Below are 21,321 nucleotides of genomic sequence, written 5' to 3'. Positions count from 1 at the left end.
CGGCATGTTCCTGCTGCCACGGTTGTAGTAGGTCCTCTGTCGTTGGCGTATTTCTTGAAGGCGGCCCTGGACCACGTCAGGGGGAATTGTCCGTGGTTCCAAGTGGCTGGTAGGTACTGGTAGAAGCGTCCTAGTCTGGCGTCCCATCAGGCTCTGCACGGGGGACTGGAGCACATCATCACGTGGGGTATTGCGCCATTCAAGCAATGCCATTTGAAACACAGGCATTTTAAAGGCACACTTCTTTAACAGCTTTTTTGCTTCCTAAACCGCTCTCTCAGTCATGCCATTGGAACGCGGATGATAGGGGCTTGAGGTGATGTGATCAATAGCCAAGGTGTTGAGAAAGTCCTTAAACTCACTGCTGTTAAAAGGCGGACCATTGTCAGTGCACAACGTCCTGGGCAAGCCATGGACTGAGAAAATTTGAGAACACCACGTGTTAAGAGAGCTCGCCGTTGTTGTACGAAACTCTCGAATTTCAAAGAAGAAGGAGTAGAAGTCGACAATAAGGGCGAACTCGTGGCCTTCAAAGAAGAACAAGTCCATGCCGACAACTTGCCATGGCAGTGAGGGCACATCATGACTCAGGAGTGGCAATTTAGGCTGTCGAGGCTGATGCTTTTGGCACACTTTACAGGCTTTACAGAACTGCTCAATGTTGCTGGAAATATTGGGCCAGAGCATCACGTTCCTTGCTCTCGCCTTTATCTTATCCACTCCCACGTGTGCCGCGTGAAGAAGACTCATCATTTCCCATATCTTTGATTGTGGTACATTTACCTAGTTGCTTCGAAACACGAGGCCGTCCTGTGCATGTATCTCATCCCGGTACGCCCAATACGACCTAAGTGGCTGCGGGACTTCTTGCTTGTGAAGAGGCCACGTTGTATTCGCGTACTCCCGTAGCTTTACGAGGGTGTCGTCATCATTGGTTGCTGCTAGTAAATCTTGCAGGGAGCGTTGAGAGGCTGAAACACATTCAAGAACATTTACTTGAAACTGCTCGTTTTCGTCCAAGAATCTTTTACTAGGAAACCTTGATAAGGCGTCAGCGAGGAACAGCTCTTTGCCAGGCTTGTACGTCACAATGATAGGATAAGCGCTGAAGAGTTAGGCGCATGCGTTGCAGACGTAGCGGGCACTGGTATAGCGGCTTACTGAATATCGCCACTAAGGGGCGGTGGTCAGTTTCAACTGTTACAGCATGCTGTCCAAAAATGTAGTCATGAAATTTGGTGCATCCATGAACAATAGCTAAAGTTTCTTTTTCGATTTGAGCGCATCTTGTCTGTGCCTCTGTGAGTGTCCGTGAGGAAAAAGCAAGAGGCTGCGCATCCTGTTTCAGCACAGCGCCTACTCCCAGCTGGCTTGCATCAATTGATAGCGTCACGGGTTTAATTGGATCAAAATAGCTGAGCACAGGTGCTTGAATAAGAGCCTCACGCAATCTCAGAAAGCTTTCTTGCTGTTTTTCCGTCCAAACCTATGCAATGTCTTTTCGCAACAGTGCTAAATATCTACAATTAGGTGCGAGTTTCACGAGCCTAGCAAACAGGGGTGCCTTAAATGTTGAATGCCTCCCAAGTCTACCCTTCAACAGCAGCCCACAAGGCACTAAGAAGCTGTAATTGCCTAATGTTTGGCAATTAGTCACCTGAAGCTCATATTATTAGCGGGCAAACTATGTCCGTCTCGCTCAAGAATTCCTTAATGAAAAACAACGCCACATACGCTCCACCTATATATTTTTTTATATATAAGGTATCGCTATAGTGACAATAAAGAAATAATGCCAATAATAAAAATATCTACAGAACTTTGAATCAGACTGCAAGCATTTTGTTTGCGTGACATGCGAAATCAATACTAATGCATTGATAAATTACTTTTTCAGAGCAGAGCGGGTTCTATTCAGCGGATGGTACGTAAACATTTTCGCACGGAAGTGCCATTTCATGCTTTCACTTCTTTCATTCGTGCGTTATTGAGTCTCCTTTCAATACCTTTTAGAGCCAGGGTTCTTTGTTCGCAACACTTGAAAATTGTTCACAAGCCTAGGAGTGACCGTTTAATGCACAAAACGAAAACGTTCCGATTCCGTTCATTTCATGAAGCAATAAACTCTAAATGCAATATGTAAAAAAATAACAAATGAACTAAAACTGTGCTATGTTCTTCATTTTTTGTGTTTTGTTGCGTATGCGTGGCCGCTTGGTGTTAAAGTCAACTCGCCCAAAATGTTTAAAAACTTTCGCGGTCGAGTAATCCCACCGCCTGTGAGTAAGCAGAAGCAACAAAGATGTAAATGAGAGGGAATGATAACGTAAAAAAATTCCACCTTCTATTTCGATGCTGTAAGCATCTTCACAATATATATATATATATATATATATATATATATATATATATATATATATATATATATATATATATATATATATATATATTGCTCAGAGATTTTTTAGCAACAGGTGCGAACGGGTAGCCGTCAGAAGCGTTCGGCGACGGACAGCAACCACGAGATCATGCTGGCAGCGATGACGATGGTGCTGTGGCGCCAGAAAAAGGCGCCATCCTGGCGGATTAAGGCGAAGAGACTACTATTGGGTCGTAGTACGGCTTAATGCGATCGACGTGGACAAGTTCGCGGCCGTGATGGCATAGCTCCGTCGATGGCGTGAGGGGCTCTATGATGTAATTGATGGAGGACGTTTGCTGCAGAAGGCGATAGGGTCCTAGGTATTTTGCGACAAGTTTTAAGGAGAGGCCGGATGTAGTAGCGGGCACCCGAGGCCATACGAGAGAGCCAGGCGAAAAAGTTCCTCGCCATGACGGCATTCCTCGGCATGACGAGCAACTTCAGATAGCGGAGTACTTTCGGACGCGTCAGGTGTATATGAAAGAATGGTATCGAGTGTAGTAGAAGGTTCTCGTCCGTATAGGAGAAAGTAAGGGGAGAAGCCAGTAGTTGCGTGGGCCGCAGTATTGTACGCATACGTCACGAAAGGGAGAACTTGGTCCCAGTTTGAATGATCAGAGGCGACGTACATCGAGAGCATATCGCTAAGAGCACGGTTGAAGCGCTCGGTCATGCTGTTAGTTTGTGGATGGTACGCTGTACTGGTGCGGTGGACGATTCCACATTCGTCAAGTAGTGCCTTCAAAGCATCGGAAAGAAAGGCTCGGCCGTCATCGCTCAGAAGTTCGCGAGGGGCACCGTGGCGAAGAGCGAATGTCGTGACAGAAACGATGCAACGTCGCGGGCGGTGGCAGTCGGCAGAGCAGCTGTTTCAGCATAACGGGTCAAGTGATCCACTGCAACAATAATCCAGCGGTTGCCTGCTGGAGTGGAGGGTAGTGGTCCGTATATATCTATATCAACACGTTCAAAGGGCCGACTAGGGCAGGCAAGGGGTTGTGACGGGTAGACTTGTCCGGGAGGCGATTTTCGGCGTTGCACTGAGCACAGGAGCGAATCAACTTTCTTACGTAGTTATACATGCCGCGCCAATAAAACCGGATGCGTAGTCGAGCATAGGTCTTGAAGAGGCCGGCATGTGCGCACTGAGGGTCTGCGTGGAAAGCGTCGCAGATAAGGTCACGGAGATGGCGGGGTATCCCGAGAAGCCACTTGCGACCGTCAGAGAGGTAATTACGACGATAAAGAAGGCCCTCGCGAATGCAGAAGTGGGTAGCCTGGCGGCGAAGAGCGCGCGATGGTGAAGAGGTCGAAGGATCAGAAAGGATGCTGATGAGATCACTGATCCATTGATCCTTGCGCTGCTCCGACGACATATTGCGCAGTGCATGAGATGGAAGTGTGGGCTCAAGGGCGGATAGGCAAGCGCAGTCAGCGGCGGCTGGTGAGCGAGAAAGGGCGTCAGCATCCGTGTGTTTGCGGCCGGAGCGGTAGAGAACGCGGATGTCGTGCTCCTGTAGCTTAAGGGCCCAGCGAGCAAGTCGGCCAGATGTGTCCTTAAGGGTACACAGCCAACAAAGGGCGTGATTGTCAGTAACGACATTGAAAGGGTGACCATACAAATAAGGACGGAATTTTCCAAGGGTCCAAATAATGGCTAAACACTCTTTTTCTGTAATAGACTAATTAGCCTCAGCCATTGTCAGAGTTCGGCTCACGTAGGCAACGACATATTCATCAAACCCCTCTTTTCTTTGCGTGAGTACGGCGCCCAGTCCGACGCCGCTGGCATCGGTGTGGACCTCTGTGGGGGCTGCAGGATCGAACTGGCGGAGGATAGGTGGCGAGGTTAGCAGGTGGCGTTTTTCGTGAAAACGTCATCACAGGCGGGCGATTAAGCGGAAAATTCTTTCTCGCCACCTAGAAGGGTTGTCACGGGTGCACTTATGGAAGCGAAATTTCGAATGAAACGTCGGAAGTGTGAGCATAAACCAAGAAAAGTTTGAACCTCCTTTAACTTCTTTGGTTGCGGAAAGTCGGTGACAGCGCGGAGCTTGGCTGGATCTGGAAGGACGCCGTCTCGCGATAAGACATGGTCAAGAATAGTGAGCTTTCGGTCACGGAAACGACATTATTTTAAGTTAAGTTGAAGTCCTGCGTCAGTAAGGCATTTCAGAACTTGCTCGAGACTGCTGAGATGTGTTCGGAAATTAGCGGAAAAGACAACTACGTCATCCAGGTAGCATAAACATCTGTTCTATTTGAGGCTGCGTAAAATATTATCCATCATTCTCTCAAAAGTGGCTGGAGCGTTACACAGGCCTAATGGCATTACGATGAATTTGTATAATCCGTCAGGTGTTACAAATGTTGTTTTACGTCGATCAGATGGTGCCGGAGGGACTTGTCAGTATCCGGAATGTAAATCCAGCGAAGAAAAGAACTCAGGTCCAGGTCCCTGCAAACAGTCGAGGGCTTCGTCGATGCGCGGTAACGGGTTAGCGTCCTTGCGCGTTATCTTGTTCAGACGTCGGTAGTCGACGCAGAATCGAATAGAGCCATCCTTTTTCTTAACGAGGACGCCCGGTGATGCCCAGGGACTGCTGGAAAGCTGCACAACGCCACGCTTGAGCATTTCAGCAACTTGGTGGTCAATGACGCGGCGCTGAGATGCGGATACTTGGTAAGGGCACTGTCGGAAAGGTGCGTTACTGCCGGTATCTATCTCACGAAAAACGGTTGAAGTGCGGCCCGAACCGGAAGCATGGCTGTCGAAAGAAGCGCTGAACCTCTGCAGGAGAGCAATAAGCTCGCTTCGTTCTGAAGATGACGTGCCATTGTCGATGGAGCAGTGGAAAGCGTCAAGGAGGGACTGATCAACCGCAGGGTCACAAGTAAGTGCACCAAGGTCCTCAGAAGTAGAAACGGCAGGAGCGTCAAAGGTGCAAAAGGTGTCGACCGGTTCAACAAGGCCTAGGAATTCACCATGAAATAAAGCTAAAGGGCAGGCCGTGGGATTGTCGATGACCATTTTTCTGACGCCACTGCGAAGAGTAAGGCGAGGAAAAGTCTGCGGAGAACATCGGCGGTGAATGAACACCTCAGAGGGCGTAAAGAGAACAGTGCCATGAGAAATAGTGGCGCACGACACAGGCACAAGCAGGGAAGAGCGTGGAGGGATGGCATTGTCTTCGGACACAAACAGTTTAACACTAGAATGGTCATTTTCTATAGTCTCAAGGTCGGGAAGTGCAGAAAGTTCGAGTTCGGCATGACAACAGTCAATAACGGCGTTATTATTTGCAAGGAAGTCCCAGCCTAATATAATGACATGGGAACACGAGGGCAGCACAACGAATTCGACGGTATACAGTAGACCTTGAATGAAGACGCGAGCAGTACAGGCAGCGAGAAGTGTTATATTTTGAGCGTTCGCGATTCGAAGGGAGAAGTCGCAGAGAGGCGTCAAAACCTTTCCTAGGGTACGGCAGAGTTCGGCGGAAATTACGGATACGGCGACTCCTGTATCTAGAAGTGCCAGAACGGCGATTCCTTCGACAGAGACTTCAATTACGTTGGCTGGAGAGGGACGAGGACTTGGGCATAGCGACGTGGACGCAGTTCGTGCCTCGGGAACTGCGGCCATCAGTTTTCCTGCTAGGTGGACACGGGATGGCGCTGCATCGGAGAAAGCGAGCGACGACGGAGTGATGATGAGCGGCGGGTAGACGCGGTCGGGCGGTCAGGGGAAAAGGAAGAGGTAGGAAGGCTGGAAGGCGAGGAGGAAAACGGAGCGGGGAAATTTGGCGCTCGCGGATGTTCTGAAGAGGAAGCATGCAACGACGACAATGGCGCATCACGTGACCAGCACCACCGCAAGCAAAACATATTGGGCGGTCATCGAAGGTGCGCTACTGGTGGGGGCAAGGTCCGAGTCGTGGTTGAGGATTCGGAAAATGCTGTCGGTCGTCAAGCGGCAAAGATGGCGGCAATAATATCGGTGGTCGATGCATAGAGGGCGGCAAGGGCGTTTGGGGACGAGGTCGGAAAACTGCTTCAGCGTAAGTGAGAGGTGCCGTGACTGGTGTCTGCTCAGCTGCTGGAGCAATTGCTTGAGATATTTGCTCTTGAATGAAGTCGCCGATCATATGAAGCAAAGCGGGTAAGGGTTCCTGGACAGAAGATATCAAAGCTAGCTGGCGGGCGACCTCTGCGCTAACGAATTCCTGAATTTTTACGAACAGAGCAGCATGGTTGTCGTCGACTACAAGGCTTGACAGAGAGTCGGCGGGTGGGGTGGAACGTCGGGTGTGAAGCCCTTGCCTGCGCAACTCGTTCTAACTCTGGCACAATTCTATCACGTCAGCGACAGTATGAGGACTCTTCGATAATTACATTTGAAACGCGTCGTCCTGAATACCCTTCATGATATGTTTGATCTTCTCCTCCTCTGACATCGATGCATTCACCCGTTTACAACGGTCAACAATGTCTTCAATGTAGCTCGTGAAGTTATCTCCGGTCTCTTCGGATCGCGTGCGCAAACGCTGTTCTGCGCGAAGCTTTCTTACCACTAGCCGACCAAAATCTTGGGTTAATTTGGTCTTGAAGACCAACCATGAAGTGAAGTCGGCTTCATGGTTTAGAAACCATAGTTTCGCAACGTCCGTTAGATAGAATGCGACGTTTCTTAACTTGGTAACATTGTCCCACTGGTTGCTGGGCACTCACTCGCTCATAAGTCGAGATCCAATCTTCAACGTTTTTGTCATCTGTGCCGGAGAAGATAGGGGGACCTCGCTGACGCAAAGCACCGGCACAAACCAAGGTGGCCAGCGCCGTTGGAGGAGCTGGAGCAGTGGGTGCGTCGTCGGGCATGATGGGGGGTAGAGTGCTACTCCGAAGTTCCAGGGTGGTCGAACACCCGCACCTCCACCACCTGCTAGGAGATTTATTAGCAACGGTCGCGAACGGGTAGCTCGGCGAAGGACAGCAACCACGAGCTCATGCCGGTAGCGATGGTGCTGTGGTGCAGGCAGGCTACTATTCTTCGTTATAATATATATATATATATATATATATATATATATATATATATATATATATATATATATATATATATATATATATATATATATATATATATAGAATACCGCGTTGTGTAGTGACGGATGACGGAGAAGACCGCGGTAGCAAAACGTGGCAATCCCACAACGAACTTTTTATTGGGTGAGCCAGAGCCCACTACAGGACAAATGTAGCGGCGAGGACAGTCGGCGATGAATAAAACTTGACCAGCGCATCCAGCGCGTCGGCTTTTACACATGACCCTACGAAGGTTCGAGAATAATCGCTAATACCCACATCCATTCCAGAAAGCACTAGAAAATTCGCGTAACGCAATCAGTTAGATCACACAATGTCCGGTGACAACCGGGAAGGGACAGAACCATCGATACATTTTGAGAATCTTGAGCCGAGCAATTACGCTTTACTATTCTCAGGTTCCTGCCAGTGTAACAGGGCTGGAAGCACTGCCGGCGGCCACGCGAACGGCAGCGTTGTTCGGTTTTGGCAGCGGCTCTCAGGCGGGACCACAGGCACTGTCACCAGTGAAGGACCATTAGCCGCAGGTGAGCCTCGGGCGATTGCCCGAGCGGACCGTTAGCCGGTCGTGCTTGGGCTACCCGGCTGTGCCATCTAGACGGACCGGTAGCCGTCGCAATCGCATCTGAAACGGGTCCCAACAGGTCGTCGCCACCCGTGATCGTTCTGCCGAGCAGTCCAGTTCCGAACGACAGTTCGCGCTCTCATCGGGTGCCTCTCGCCGCGCCCCACCGCGCACTCTTCTACTTCTTTGTCCAATCGTCTCACTGCCCCTCAGACACGGCGGTTCAAACATTTTCTCTCGCCATAATTACAATTATAGTAAAGCAGCAAGAAAGAGCATTGGCGTAGAATTCAAGGGCTTTGGTAAGAAGGCAGCCTGCATTTTCATTAAATATGTACACATTCAATGGCACTTTCAACGTGAGGGGATTTATATGAAGGATGCAGCATACCGTCGTGAACAACGCCACGGAATGTCTTGAATAGGCAGCCATTTAGCCACGTTACTTGATCATTTACGCACATCAAGCCTTCATCGTCGAAGGCTGCGGGAAAAGTCTAATAGGAGTCGTAATAGAGATCATAATGCAAAAAAGATTAAGTGCGCAGACAGGACACAAGAGAAGACAAGTGGACAACACGAACTTCTCTGGTCTTGTCTTGTGTCCTGTCTGCGCGCCTCACCTTTTTTGCATAACGAATCCTTACCAACTGGCTCAGCTTTTTGTCGTTCTGAGCTTCAAATAGTGAGCAATGACACTGTGAACCACGTAAGAACATAGTATCATCTACTTCGCCGTAGAGATACATGCTAAAAGTACGATGATAGGTACTCTAGGGCGCGATTCTTGATGGACTTTGTAGGGCATACAAAAATGATTAGACCACAGACGCCTAAGGAGAAGTTTTGATAAAGGCTCAAAGTTAGACGCTCAATGAAATGAAAGCACAACCGACATAATTACCTTTCTGTAAGCCATACATTAGTGACGTTCAAATAATTGGAGGGCATTTAACGACCAAGTGCAACGAAATGTTGCACAGCGTAAAAAGCCCAGTTTCAGATAATTTCGAAATCGAGTAGCCCCTATGTAAAGTCTTACGCTTGAACTACAGGTCCTTGCGCCCCAAACCGCTCGCAAAACTCGATGGTTTCCATACCGAAACAGAAAAAAAAACACATCGCGGCAAAAGTGACGTACACCGAAGAATGTGGACAAGCAACGCACACGATGTCGGTTTGTCTTGCTTTTATTCCGTTCCGGTGTATCAGTGTCCAAGTCCCGCACATCTATTAGCCACAGAGTTATACTTTGTTAGCTGCTGACAATGCCGTTGCGTGCCCGCGATGTTCCGTTAATGGGAAGTGTTCTCCGAGTCCAGCCGGTCTTCTCCAAGCGGTTGCCTACGTTCAACAGCAGGGCCTCCATGCGTTCTGCTTCAGCTCGAAGTAGAGCGCATTTCTTTGGCCAAGCTAAAGGAGCCTTATAGTCTGGCTTAACGCGGACGCGATCCAAGCGTGGCGCAGTTACACTACATCGGCGAAAATTGGACGCTCTATAGTATAGTGTGACTGGCACAGGAATAGAACCTGTCCTATTGCACATCGGGTCAGCCAGAAATGAGTGCATGGCGCGCTAGCTTGGCTGAGCAGCAGCATGCTGTTCGGGTTCAATGAAGCGAGCGTTTTGCGTTCGCACCTTCGACAAACAAACGCTCGCTCGCCGGGCATTTATCTGCTAGCGCCGAGGCAACAACTGATCACCGCGCTGCTGCGGGTCGCGTTTAATGCACAGGGTGAAATTTAGCCGTCTGAACGTCTCCGGCCTGACGTATCCGACTTCACGGGTGGCTGAATGACATGCTGGAAGCGCCTGACTCGTCGACCAATCAGATCGATTAGACAACTACTGCCATCTGTAGTGAAGCTGAGGCTTGGCACAGCCGGGTAAAGGGGATCGGTACAAAGTTTGCTTAAACTCGTGGTCAGACAGGCCAGACTGTGGCCGTGATAAAGCTGCGCCGAGTTCACTTTGGCGACATTGCATTCCTGCAAGGCTTGCCGCCGCATCAACTCCATGGCCGGCCCCCCGTGTCGCGTTATACTTCGTAACAAATGCAGCATGCGATTCCTTTTAACGCGATAGCGTTAAGGAGCTCGTGTCGCAGAAAAGCCGGTGTCGTCGGCGTCGGTATCGGGGTCCGCGGCGTTGGCCGTGAGCTATAAATCACGGCAGGCACTTCATAAATAAAAAGCAACTTCCAAGATGGGCTGGGTGGGAATCGAACCAGGGTCTCCAGAATGTGAGACGGAGACGCTACCACTCAGCCACGAGTTCGATGCTTCCAAGCGGTACAAACGCGCCTCTAGTGAATGCGGTGTTGCCTTCGAAACGAGCCGTGGAAAGTTATACTGCGGTGTATATCGGTAATTATGAACATGTACCTTAGATAAGTCGCAATTATACGAGTAGCGAAGTGTGTTTCCGCTACATTTCTTCTGCGCTTTCCGCACACGCAGAGCCATCTGGCGGCAAACACAGAAGACCCCTCCTGTCCATGTACGGCTCTGCCCCGACAGATGGCGCGCCACGCGCGCATTGGGGCTGTACGAGGACCGGTGCGAGGCGGGTCGCGGCCCGGACTCTCTCGCCCCTGACGACGCTTCGCTTTGCTCCCTCTGCAGAATCAAGCGTCCTTCCTTTCTTTGGGCGGCGTGACGTGCGGATGTGTCTGCATCAGCTCCGCCAACCGAAGTTGTCCTACTTGTTCCAATGTACTTTTTCCTCACAATTTCTACTGCAACGACTCCGGGAAGTTACAAGGCGCAATTGGATGGCGCATCTATCACGGTGGGTCCACTGAAACCTTTTTTTGTGGGTCCTTTCTCCGACACCAAGGGTTAAGCCTATTTTGGCTTAGCACGACATCGGCTCCGCCGTAGCGCGGGAAGGCGCGGCCGCTCGCTTAGCCGACGCCCAAGAGCGTTCTAGAAGATTCCGCCATGCCTTACGAGGCAATGGTAGAGGGAGAGCAAATCTCCAAAGAAGACGCCGAGTCCAATGGCTGGATTACCGCGCACAGAAAGCGGAACGCCGACAAAACCTGCGTCGAGAACGAGACGCGCAAGGCAAAGCAAAAAGGCGCCCGCGTTGGCGCCAAACAAGCCAGCTAGCTAAGAAATGTTGCCGCAGCCTCCAGGCTACCGCGCCTGCCTAAATCCCACTTTCGAGTTGTCGTCCGCCCGGGGGGAGGGCTGGACGTGCGAAAATGCAGTCAGATCAAAGTCACGAACGCCATTTTAATGGCGGCCAAGCTGCCCCCAGTGGCAGTCGAGGAGGGTATCGTGTGTGCGAATGCAATGCAGAATATCTTTATTATAAGCACACCCTTCGAATTGAACGCCAGTGCATACTCCCAGGTCCGAGAGATTATCTTGGCGGATAAACGGCACCCTATCACGGCATACATTACGCCTCCGGGTAATACCTGAAGAGGTTCGGCCAGAGGCGTCGATGCCGATCTGCCCGAAGCTGCACTTCAAAGCCTTTTTGTCACACCCAGAAACCCGATGGTGCTCGGAGTCAGGCGCAAAAGAGTCGACTACCGTGATCATGCTGTTCAATGGCATGAAAGTGCCCAACTATGTGTGCTGCGGCCCCAACATGGTGCGCTGCACGCTGTACCAGAGGCAAATAGACACTTGCCGCAACTGCGGACGGGTCGGTCATTGGCACGACGTTTGCCCCAGACCGACCGACAAAGTGTGTGAAAAGTGCGGAACATTGCAAACCACAAACGGACAAGAATGTGTGCAACCCAAGTGCGCGCATTGCGGAGACGCTCACCTCACCGGCGACCGAACTTGCAAAAACAGGTATCAAGTTACTTATGTCGTGAGGAGACGACGCAGAAGAGGAAGGAAACGCGGCAACAAGAAGAAAAACGCAACGAGCAACGCTGGGGGTCGAGGAACCCCAGCTCCAGCCACAACGCCAACTACGAACGCTCTCAGGAACGCCACCGCGCAACGTTCTAGATCGAGATGCAGGAGCAGATCCCGGGTCCAGATCAACTCACAACCCACCTGGGCGGAAAAGGCACCCAAAACAGGTGAGACCCGTGCTCCCGCACAACAAGGGCAACTCCAAGAGCAAACGCTAGGCAAAATTCAATCACTTGAGCGCGAAAACGCGTCTCTTAAAAAAGGAACTGTCTGAAATTAAGTCATTATTGCAGGAAATGCAGCAGAGAGAACGCGTGATCGGCGGCCAAGCTGCCGCAGCAGCCGCCTCTCTTAACAGAGGCGCTAAACGGAGGGCGAGCCCCGAGCCCTGGACGATGAGGAGACGCTTAACGTCTCAGGGATCAAGCAACTGCTTGACCAGCTAAGATTGGACATAGTTTCCGAAATTAGCCCCACCAAGCTCCAACTGAACGAGCACACAGCGAGGCTCCAAATTTTAGAATCCGACAGACAGCTTGCGCTGCTCGGTACGTCCCCACTACGTAAGTAAAATGGCTAACTCAAGCAATCTAGTTATCTGGCAATGGAATAGCGCCAGCTTCCGCAAAAGGAAGGCAGCCTTGCAACAACTACTTAGCTCTGCTAACGAAAGGCCGTCGGTAATCCTCCTTCAGGAAACACTCACCGATGTGATCGCTCTTCGCGACTACCATGCAGAAGCGCACTTTTCGGAGGGCAAAAGAGGAATAGCGACACTCGTCTCAAAGAGCCTCACCTATTTACGTCACGACGTAAGGCCAAACTTAAAAGTCGAACACATCATGATCGAGCTCATCCAAAACGCTAAACTCAACCAATCCGTTTTCATTCTGAACGTGTACAGCTCGCCAGCCGACAGAAGGGAGACGTTTAACGCTCTCTTCCAGAAGGCATGTCAAATTGCAGGCGATCATCCGCTTATTATAGCAGGGGACTTTAACGCAAAACACCAAGATTGGGGTTACATCAAAGACACGACCAAGGGCAAGGCCCTCGCGGCACAGATAGCAGCCTGCGGTCTCACCTTGGTCACCGATCCAACATACCCCACCAGAATTGGCAACTCAGCAGCAGGGATACCACGCCAGACCTGACCATGGTTAGGAATGGGGAGGAACCGGTATGGACCAATTTACAAGAGAACCTCAGCAGTGATCACTACATCAGCAGCCTCGCGATAAGAGTGTCATCACCGCCTCTCAGAAAATTCAGAGTAACGGATTGGGACCTCTTTAGAGATATCAGAAAGAAGGACAAGATTAAATACAGCTCGTTAGAGGAATTATTCGCCCGCCTCCGAGAAGACGTTGCTGCTTCCACAAAGGAAATAGAGACGGACAAAGAGGTAGAGCGCATGGACAGTAGATTAGCACACCTGCTAGAAGCCAAAAACGTGCTACAGGCACAATGGAAAACACAAAAGTTAAATAGACGCCTACGCAAAAAGATTGCAGAACTTAATAAGCAAATAGATGAACATAGCCAAACCCTCGCTCGGCAGCAATGGGACGAAGTATGCAACGCCGTCGACGGGCAAATGAGGAGTGGAGCAAAATGGAACATCCTCAAGCATCTGCTTGGGGACAAACAATCCAAAGCCCATCAGAGGCTCACTATTGATAGGCTCATCAACAAATTAAAAAACTCTGGTATGACCGAGAAACAAATTACAGACGAGTTGGCCTCGAGGTACCTCTGTATCGAACCCGGCTCAAACAATGACTACCTCTCTGCGACACACGAGAACGAAACGGACCCTCTGAGCTCCCCTTTCACGTACGCGGAGGTGAGAGAGGTATTATACGAACTCAATTGCAGATCAGCACCGGGTCCCGATGTGATCACAAATAAACTCTTAAAGAATTTGGATGATGGGGCCATCGAGCTCCTCACAAATAAAATCAACGAGGTTTGGGAGACAGGCGAGGTACCACTGGAGTGGCGTAATGCGACCGTAATCCTCATCCCGAAGCCAGGAAAAACCTTAGAGCTTGGCTCGCTCCGGCCGATTTCACTCACTTCCTGTGTGGGAAAGGTCGCCAAGCACATCATTCTCCATAGGACCACTAAATTCACAGAGGAAAGGAATCTATTTCCGTTTAATCAAATTGGATTCAGACCATCCATGTCCACACAGGCCGTAATGCTGCTTCTAAAACATAAGATTATTGACAAGGTCTCCAGAGATACCTGGGCCGTCCTGGCACTGGACCTAGAAAAGGCCTTCGACAAGGTAACACACTCTCACATACTCGAATCGATTAAAGAAGCTGGTCTAGGACAAAAATTCTACAAGTACGTCAGCTCCTTCCAAAAGGATAGAAAAGCCACTATTCGCCTAAGAGCTCTGGGCTCGAGAACATTCGATCTCGGACCCACAGGCACCCCGCAAGGGGCAGTCCTCTCCCCTTTTTTATTTAACTTATCCATGAGAGATCTTTCCCAAAAGCTGGCCGAGATTGAGGGTATCGGTCACGTCTTCTACGCCGACGACATCACAGTCTGGTGCGAGGGAGGTAGCGACGGGTACATCGAAGAGAAATTACAAACAGCAATCACAGTCGTTCAGGAGTTTCTCGCGAAGGCAGGACTCTGCCTGTCGGCTAAGAAATCGGAACTGCTACTATGCCGACGCACAATCGGTGCAACGAAAGGGACACCTCCCGATATATCTATCACCACCGAGACCGGATCCGTCATTCCGGTAGTACACAGAATCAGAATCCTGGGCATGTTCCTGGAGGAGGACGGCAGTAATGACTACACCTTAGAGTGCATTGCAACCAAAGCCGATTTCATGACAAAGTTAATCACGAGGGTGGCCAACAAAAAGGGGGGGGGGGCTATCGGAGGATAATCTAAGGCGACTCTTCCACGCCTTCCTAATCAGCCACATTGACTATATAGCCCTGGCCCACAAATGGAGCAGAAGGAATGCGGCTAGAGTAGAAACAATCATTCGCAAGAGCATAAAAAAGGCACTGGGTCTCCCACAGAGCACCAGTACTGAAAGGCTGTTGGAGCTAGGTGTCCACAACACCTTTGAAGAGATAGTCGAGGCGCAGCAGATGTCACAAGTTGCAAGACTGGCTTCCACGGAAGCCGGCAGACAGCTACTAGCGCATATCGGTCATGGTTCGTGTATCACCAAACAGAGGGAGTGCGCGCTCCCCGCCAAAGTCAGAGAAATGTATTCAGTATCCCAGATACCTAGAAATATGCACCCTCAACACAATTACGGCAGACGTAAAGTGAGGGCCAGGGCCCTCCTTAGCCTGGCGGCTAAGATTGAGGACAACGTCGCCTTCGTCGACGCTGCGCAATACGCTGCTTCCAATCATTTTGTTTCGGTAGCTACATCGCTGCGGGGGGAGCTGCTGACGTCGCTTACGCATCAAAATGTGAACGCCGACAAAGCCGAACAGGTGGCGGTAGCCATCGCCATGGCCACCACGAACCGTTCCACTATCTTCACAGACTCGCGAGCTGCCGTTAGAGCATTCATGAAAGGCTCGGTATGCAAGGAAGCCGCTCGCGTTCTCTCTGCAGCATCTTGGACAGGCAAAAAGCACTTAATCTGGTTCCCCGGTCACATGGGAAGCGATGCCCATGAAGCCGTCCCCAACGCCAACGAACTTGCTCACTCCCAGGCACGAGATCTCACCCGCCGCGCCGGAAGTGGGCAATCGGTGGCTTGGGGATGGCAATGGCACAGGGAACCCTCTCCTTACTTTTAACGAGGTCTGCAGGCACTATCAACTAGGGCGTTGGAAGTTTCCACTTCCACACCCACACCTAAACAGACCACAGGCAATCATCCTGCGGATGCTGCAGACAGAGACGTATCCGTCTCCATTTATTTGCTCAAAGTTCCTAGGTGGCATCAACCCGGGCTGACCGCGCTGTGGACATCCCAGATGCATGCTTAAGCACATGCTCTGGCAGTGCCTCGACTTGTGCGGAGGCTCAGGGTCTCCCTCTTCGGAGGAAGACTGGCTCCAGCTCGTCACCAGCTCCGCCAAGAAAGAGCAACTCAGGGCTGTCCAGAGAGCCCGCGATATCGCCGAGAGTCTCAACCTCCCGGCTCCGTCGTGGGTGCGGCCCGCAGACGCTGCCCCCTAACGGGGACACTCATCGTCTTCTCAGGACCAAAATAAAAGATCTTTGTCTGTTTGTCTGTCTTCCTTTCTTTAGATCACTATCTGTCTAACTCTCTGCCCGTGCCGATGACGACGTTTGGCTGGCGTGCATCATTTCCCCCTCCGAGATACCGAGTTCTTCGGTTCGTTCCACTTGCTCAGGCGCACGTTTCGTTGCTGCGCCGAACGCTGCGTTGCTCGACCATATGGCTCGACGCTCACCGCGTCCGATGCGGGGCGCCTCGTAAGTAATGGTTGCCCTGTAGCCCGTTGTCTAACACCCCTTGGCAGGTCAACGGGAACGCTGTCACGTTCCACTCTTGAAGGCGAAGCTTAAGCGTCCTCCAATTTTTGGTTTCCGGCACTGTGTCAGAAATTATTTGGTTCCTCTACTTCGACGCATATGATGTGGAGACGCACGAAATATCTTGTTGATGATGCACTACTGTAAATGCTAACTCGAGAATATCACCCTCGAATACAACTTACTTTTGAACATTAGACTTGGTTTTCATACTCTATCGCGGCATATAGTATATATAGTCACTCCGAGGAAGCTTTTGATAAGCAGATCTTGATGGATAAGTGACTGCTGTCGAAATACGCGTTGTGCAGCTTCGTCAAGTGCAGTTTACATGCTTTGTGGACGTTGACTGGTCCGCGCCGCACTTGCCTGCTGCCCCGCAATGTACCCTCTTGTGACAACAAAAAGATGTGTTCGGCCTTCCTCTACTTAGTGTTTGCGTCACACAGCCATTGATCTTGTTCGTGTACGTATCCGAGCACCTGACGTCCACACAACCCGTCAGAATTCTTGCAACAGTTCAAATCACGAACGCTACAGGAAGAACGCACGCCATGAGAGATGCCCTTTAACTCGGAAGTGATGAGCGAGCTATGCGCCTCGCTGCCTAAGCACAAAATGGTGAAACTGAGAGATCAGCAGCTGTGTACCTTTCTTCAATATTCGCCATATCCGCATCGGTACCGCTTTGCCACCAGGTGCACGCATCGTCTGCTTAGGCGCTATTTAATAGCTGCTAATAACTACATTAGGCAATTACGATCCCTGCGGCTTTGCCAGGATTACTTTGAGAGCATACGCTAGGTATTTGTAGTCAATTTAGCCGAAGTAAAATTTTGTTGCAGTAGGTCTTTAAGCATTTCTTTTGAGTTGTGAATCTGAAAGCATTATTGTCTATTTGAACGTCGCTGAGAGGTCCTTCGAGTTTTGCATTACGAGTAGTGTACCATAGCGCTATGTGCTGCCCGGGCATCAAGCTGCAGGTGACTGCGGTGGCAATGCCGCATGCCACCGATGCGCCGACGACAATCGCGTGGCGCCCTCTCACTTCACGCAACACCTGGCGCACTACTACGGCAGCAGGTGTTCCCTCTCGACCGCTCTGCTCCGTCCAAGCATGCTCGCAGCGTCGTAGCCTGTGGGAATCTAGGTGCCATTTGGCTGCTGCTAAAGACGCCGCCAGCTTCTTCGCTCGATGGGCCATTTGACGCTTTCACATCAATACACTTCATAGTCATTGTCAACATTGTCACGCTAGTCTGCTGTACAGAGAATAGAAGTGAAAAATGCCGTACCGCGGTGTGCAATACGCAGAAGAATTTAGAATGTCTTTTCGTAGATGTAAAGGGCAATATGATTTCACTGAGTATCGTAAATGTCCAAGGTTTCTTAATTGCTCTCAAACAAGAGCTAATCGACACTTCCAGAACGTGTCGTAATCAACGTACAAGCCTTTGTACTTAACCTTGTGAACTTGCTGCACTGGAGACCAATTATAGTTGTAACAACGAGAAGTAAACCAGGGGATATGAAAACAAATGACTTTGCGAGTGTTGCAAAAGCGCTAGAGCCATATTTTTTTTACAGAAATTGATATTCTCTTTCAGTAGCGCTATGCTGTTATTTGCCAATAAGAAATTTCTAAATTTCTAATTCCTTTTGAACAGCCTGCATGACATGATATTTAAAAATAAGTCCTCTGCATACTGAAGTATTCAGCAATATTGAACTCAACGGCCCGCGCCATTTAGTGGAAATTGAAAAATAATTGTACAATCACTTTGCCTTCTGGCACACCACTGCGCAGTAACTGTTTTTAAAGCGCAGCTCCTAGGCGCGCACTCCTACGTTCAGCGTCGGCGTGCCTCGGGGTCCCTCTGCGTCCCTCGTTACCGAGCGAACGAGTGCAGCGAAAGATGAAAGAGGGAAAGCGGAGTGCATCGGGGAACGAAATGCGGCCAAAGTGGAGAGAGCGCGAGGAGGAAAGCCCAGGAGGAGACTACGGAGAAAGCGTAACATGAAAAGCGGAGGGGGCGAGTATAGCGAAAGGGTGAGAAGGGAAGCGTTGTGCCACGCAAGACGGGCTCTGCGGCGATGGCCGCTATGAGATGGCGCCAGGGAAGCGCGCCTTCGTCTATTCACCAATGGCATGCGGTCAGCGCGTCGACTGATACCGTATGTAGAAACAAAACGCTGCATTAGCTGAGGTTCGTCTGCGGCGGCTGCTAAGAATCGCACCCACGCGTCATCCACGCGCTGCCTCTCACGTTTCCCAGTTGAGGCCGTCGCGCCACTCTACTTACCGCTTACAGTGCACCACCCGTGCCATCAAATGTATCTAGAAATGAAAAGACGTGCAGAGCTGCGATCAAATTTCGCGTTAGGGAGTATCGCAATCATTGGTGAACTTTGAAGCGAAGCTTTCGATGCCTCACTGATTCGTCCATGAGCGCCGAAAATGCACTGCAGGGAAGCTAACTTACGCATATGCGTAGAAAACTACCGTTTACATTCGCAGTGCCGCGCCTGCCTTGACTGGATGGCCGGTCAGTGCCTAATACCAGCGCGAAACGATGAGCTGAAGGGTATCGCATGCGCACAACGTTTAATAAAAGTGCAAGTTGCGTCTGCTAGGCAGGTCGCCACCCCTGTCGCGATGAACTGAGCTTCTGTGCTTATCGGAGACAGCAAGTGCGCGTGAACACGGGCCCGTCTTAGGATACCACGGCCTTTCTTAAAGAAGTATGGCTGAACGCCACGCTAACCAGACGAACTGTGTATCTCTGCATTGCATTACGTGCATGACGCAATGCATTGCCAGCCGTCACCATGGGTAGGCCGTGGGTGCAGCACACGACAGAACAACAGGCGGCCGTACGCGAACGTAAGCGTGAGCGTGATCGTGTCCGTAAGGCCAACCCCGTGTATCGGCAACGGCATGCAGAAGCCATTTGGGAGATGCTTGTGCAGTCGAGATCCTTACTGGTCTTCCGATAGTCAGCGTGTACAGCATACCCAACACGTCTCGTTGTGACGCCGAAATGTTCCTGGCAGGAAAAGATGAAGACCTTAAAGCCACACTGTGCGCTCATCCTCATGTGCGGTGACATTGCACCCATGTGGCGAAAAAGCACGGCGAATGCAACGCAAGTTTCAGGCTAGATCGCTACCCGTTGAAACTGTAGATGTTATTGAGACCCAATGACGCAACGCCTTTCCTGCATTGATCTCACGTTTGCAAGCAGGCTGTCTTACGATGGCAGTGCCTCTGACCGTCTATAACAGTGAACACACAGCAATAGTGTGCAAGTGTAGATACGTTCTTGAAATTGTCACTGTGTGCGTGTAACCAACGGCTACATTATCTAAAACAAAGGCTACACAAATTAACGAAATGTGCCTTCATTCAACATCAACGTTCAAAAAATGCCATCCTTAACAGGCAATCAAATCACATATGCAAAACATCAGATCGCTCAGCGTTTCTTGGGCTCGTTGCGTGGTCGTTGGCTTCGGACTTTCAATTTGATTCAGTTTGCATAGGGGCAAAGCTTCGCGTCCAACCGTCTATCTTTAAGAAAGGGGCTTTTATTCTTTTGCTTCGGATTCAGGCCAAGACGACGGACTGTATGGGGTTCGATCGCAATCAGATAGCTTGGACTGGGGCAACTGGAACACATATTATTGCGATAGCAATTACAATAATACTCCAAGCGCGTTTTCGCCGTCGTCGTCGACGCCGTCGCCGTGATGTTTCCTATGTGCGACAAGAGTGCGGCAGCGCACCGTATGCTAGAAGTGCCAGTGAAAGAGGTTGAATGTGAGTCGAGGATGGTTAGCTCACGCGCGCTGTCGTACATCGCATGCAAGGCAACGGGGTGGGTGGATAGACTACGGAGGCTGAGTGCGGCCGCCCGATCTCTATAATAAAAATCATCATGAAGGCGGAACACAGTCTAGACGCACCGAGGTCTGATGGCTTTACGTGCGCTGTGTTCTAGCCGCGTAGTTCGCGTTCAAGTGAGCGGCAGCTCGGAGGTCAATTCGCTCGCTCTTGCCGACGTCTTCCTCGCGCCAGCGTTCGGACAGTGCGTATCCGCTGTCATTGAATGAGATGTTTTTATGTTTGTTAGTGCGTGCGTGATACCATGTTTGTCAATTTATTTAGTATCCGAATGTTTGCACGTTTCTACGGCCGATAATACTACCACATCTTATTTGGTGTGGCTGTCTGATAATTTGTGATCGCAACAGATGCTGGGTCTGTCAGCATAACTGCGACTTTTGGTACAGATTTTCATTATGAGTAGCATGATCTCCTGAGTAGAGAGGTTTCGAGGCGTATAGTTTACATAGAAGTAGTTAGCAGTTTTTTGTAGGGCGTATGAAACAGCATAAAACTAGTTTTGAATGGATTAGTAAATAGCCTATTAGAAGCGCACCACTCTTCTAGAGAGTTTAAGTCAGCTTGAAGGTTAGGTACGAGAGCCGCATAATCATAATGATGCGAAAAGATATCAGTGTCTTCAGTGTAAACAGGGGAAATAGCTAAGCCAGAGGGGGAAGTTATTAATATATCTAAAAAATAACAGGGATTTTTTTTCTGAATAGCCCAGTTCCGAAATAAATAGCATATGGCCGATGCCGATCGCTCACGCAATGGTTATTCGCACCTGCCGGAGAGCATGAGTTTAGTTGCATATACCAAAACTTGCTGCGTGACCATGTAACGTTATCGAGCCCTTTCGGCGTGTATATAACATCGCTGTGCGAACTCTTATTTGTTGGGGATCCATTTTTGTGGAATATTTAACAGTGCGTTGCAAGCCACCAAGATTTT

At 50.2% G+C, this 21,321-nt stretch overlaps 1 long non-coding RNA gene across 1 annotated transcript; it reads left to right on the top strand.

The window, feature by feature from the left end:
• The first annotated feature begins 1,897 nt into the window (after positions 1-1,897).
• LOC135917844 (uncharacterized) lies at positions 1,898-16,198 on the top strand. The gene is made up of 3 exons (XR_010569430.2): positions 1,898-1,924; positions 7,927-8,055; positions 10,554-16,198. It is a non-coding gene; the product is annotated as an uncharacterized lncRNA (long non-coding RNA).
• Positions 16,199-21,321: the final 5,123 nt, after the last annotated feature.

The sequence above is a fragment of the Dermacentor albipictus genome, chromosome 3 (assembly GCF_038994185.2).
Source record: "Dermacentor albipictus isolate Rhodes 1998 colony chromosome 3, USDA_Dalb.pri_finalv2, whole genome shotgun sequence".
NCBI classification, from domain to species: Eukaryota; Metazoa; Arthropoda; class Arachnida; order Ixodida; family Ixodidae; genus Dermacentor; species Dermacentor albipictus.
Note: the sequence above shows the minus strand (reverse complement) of the source record. Positions and strands in the feature narration are given on the sequence as shown.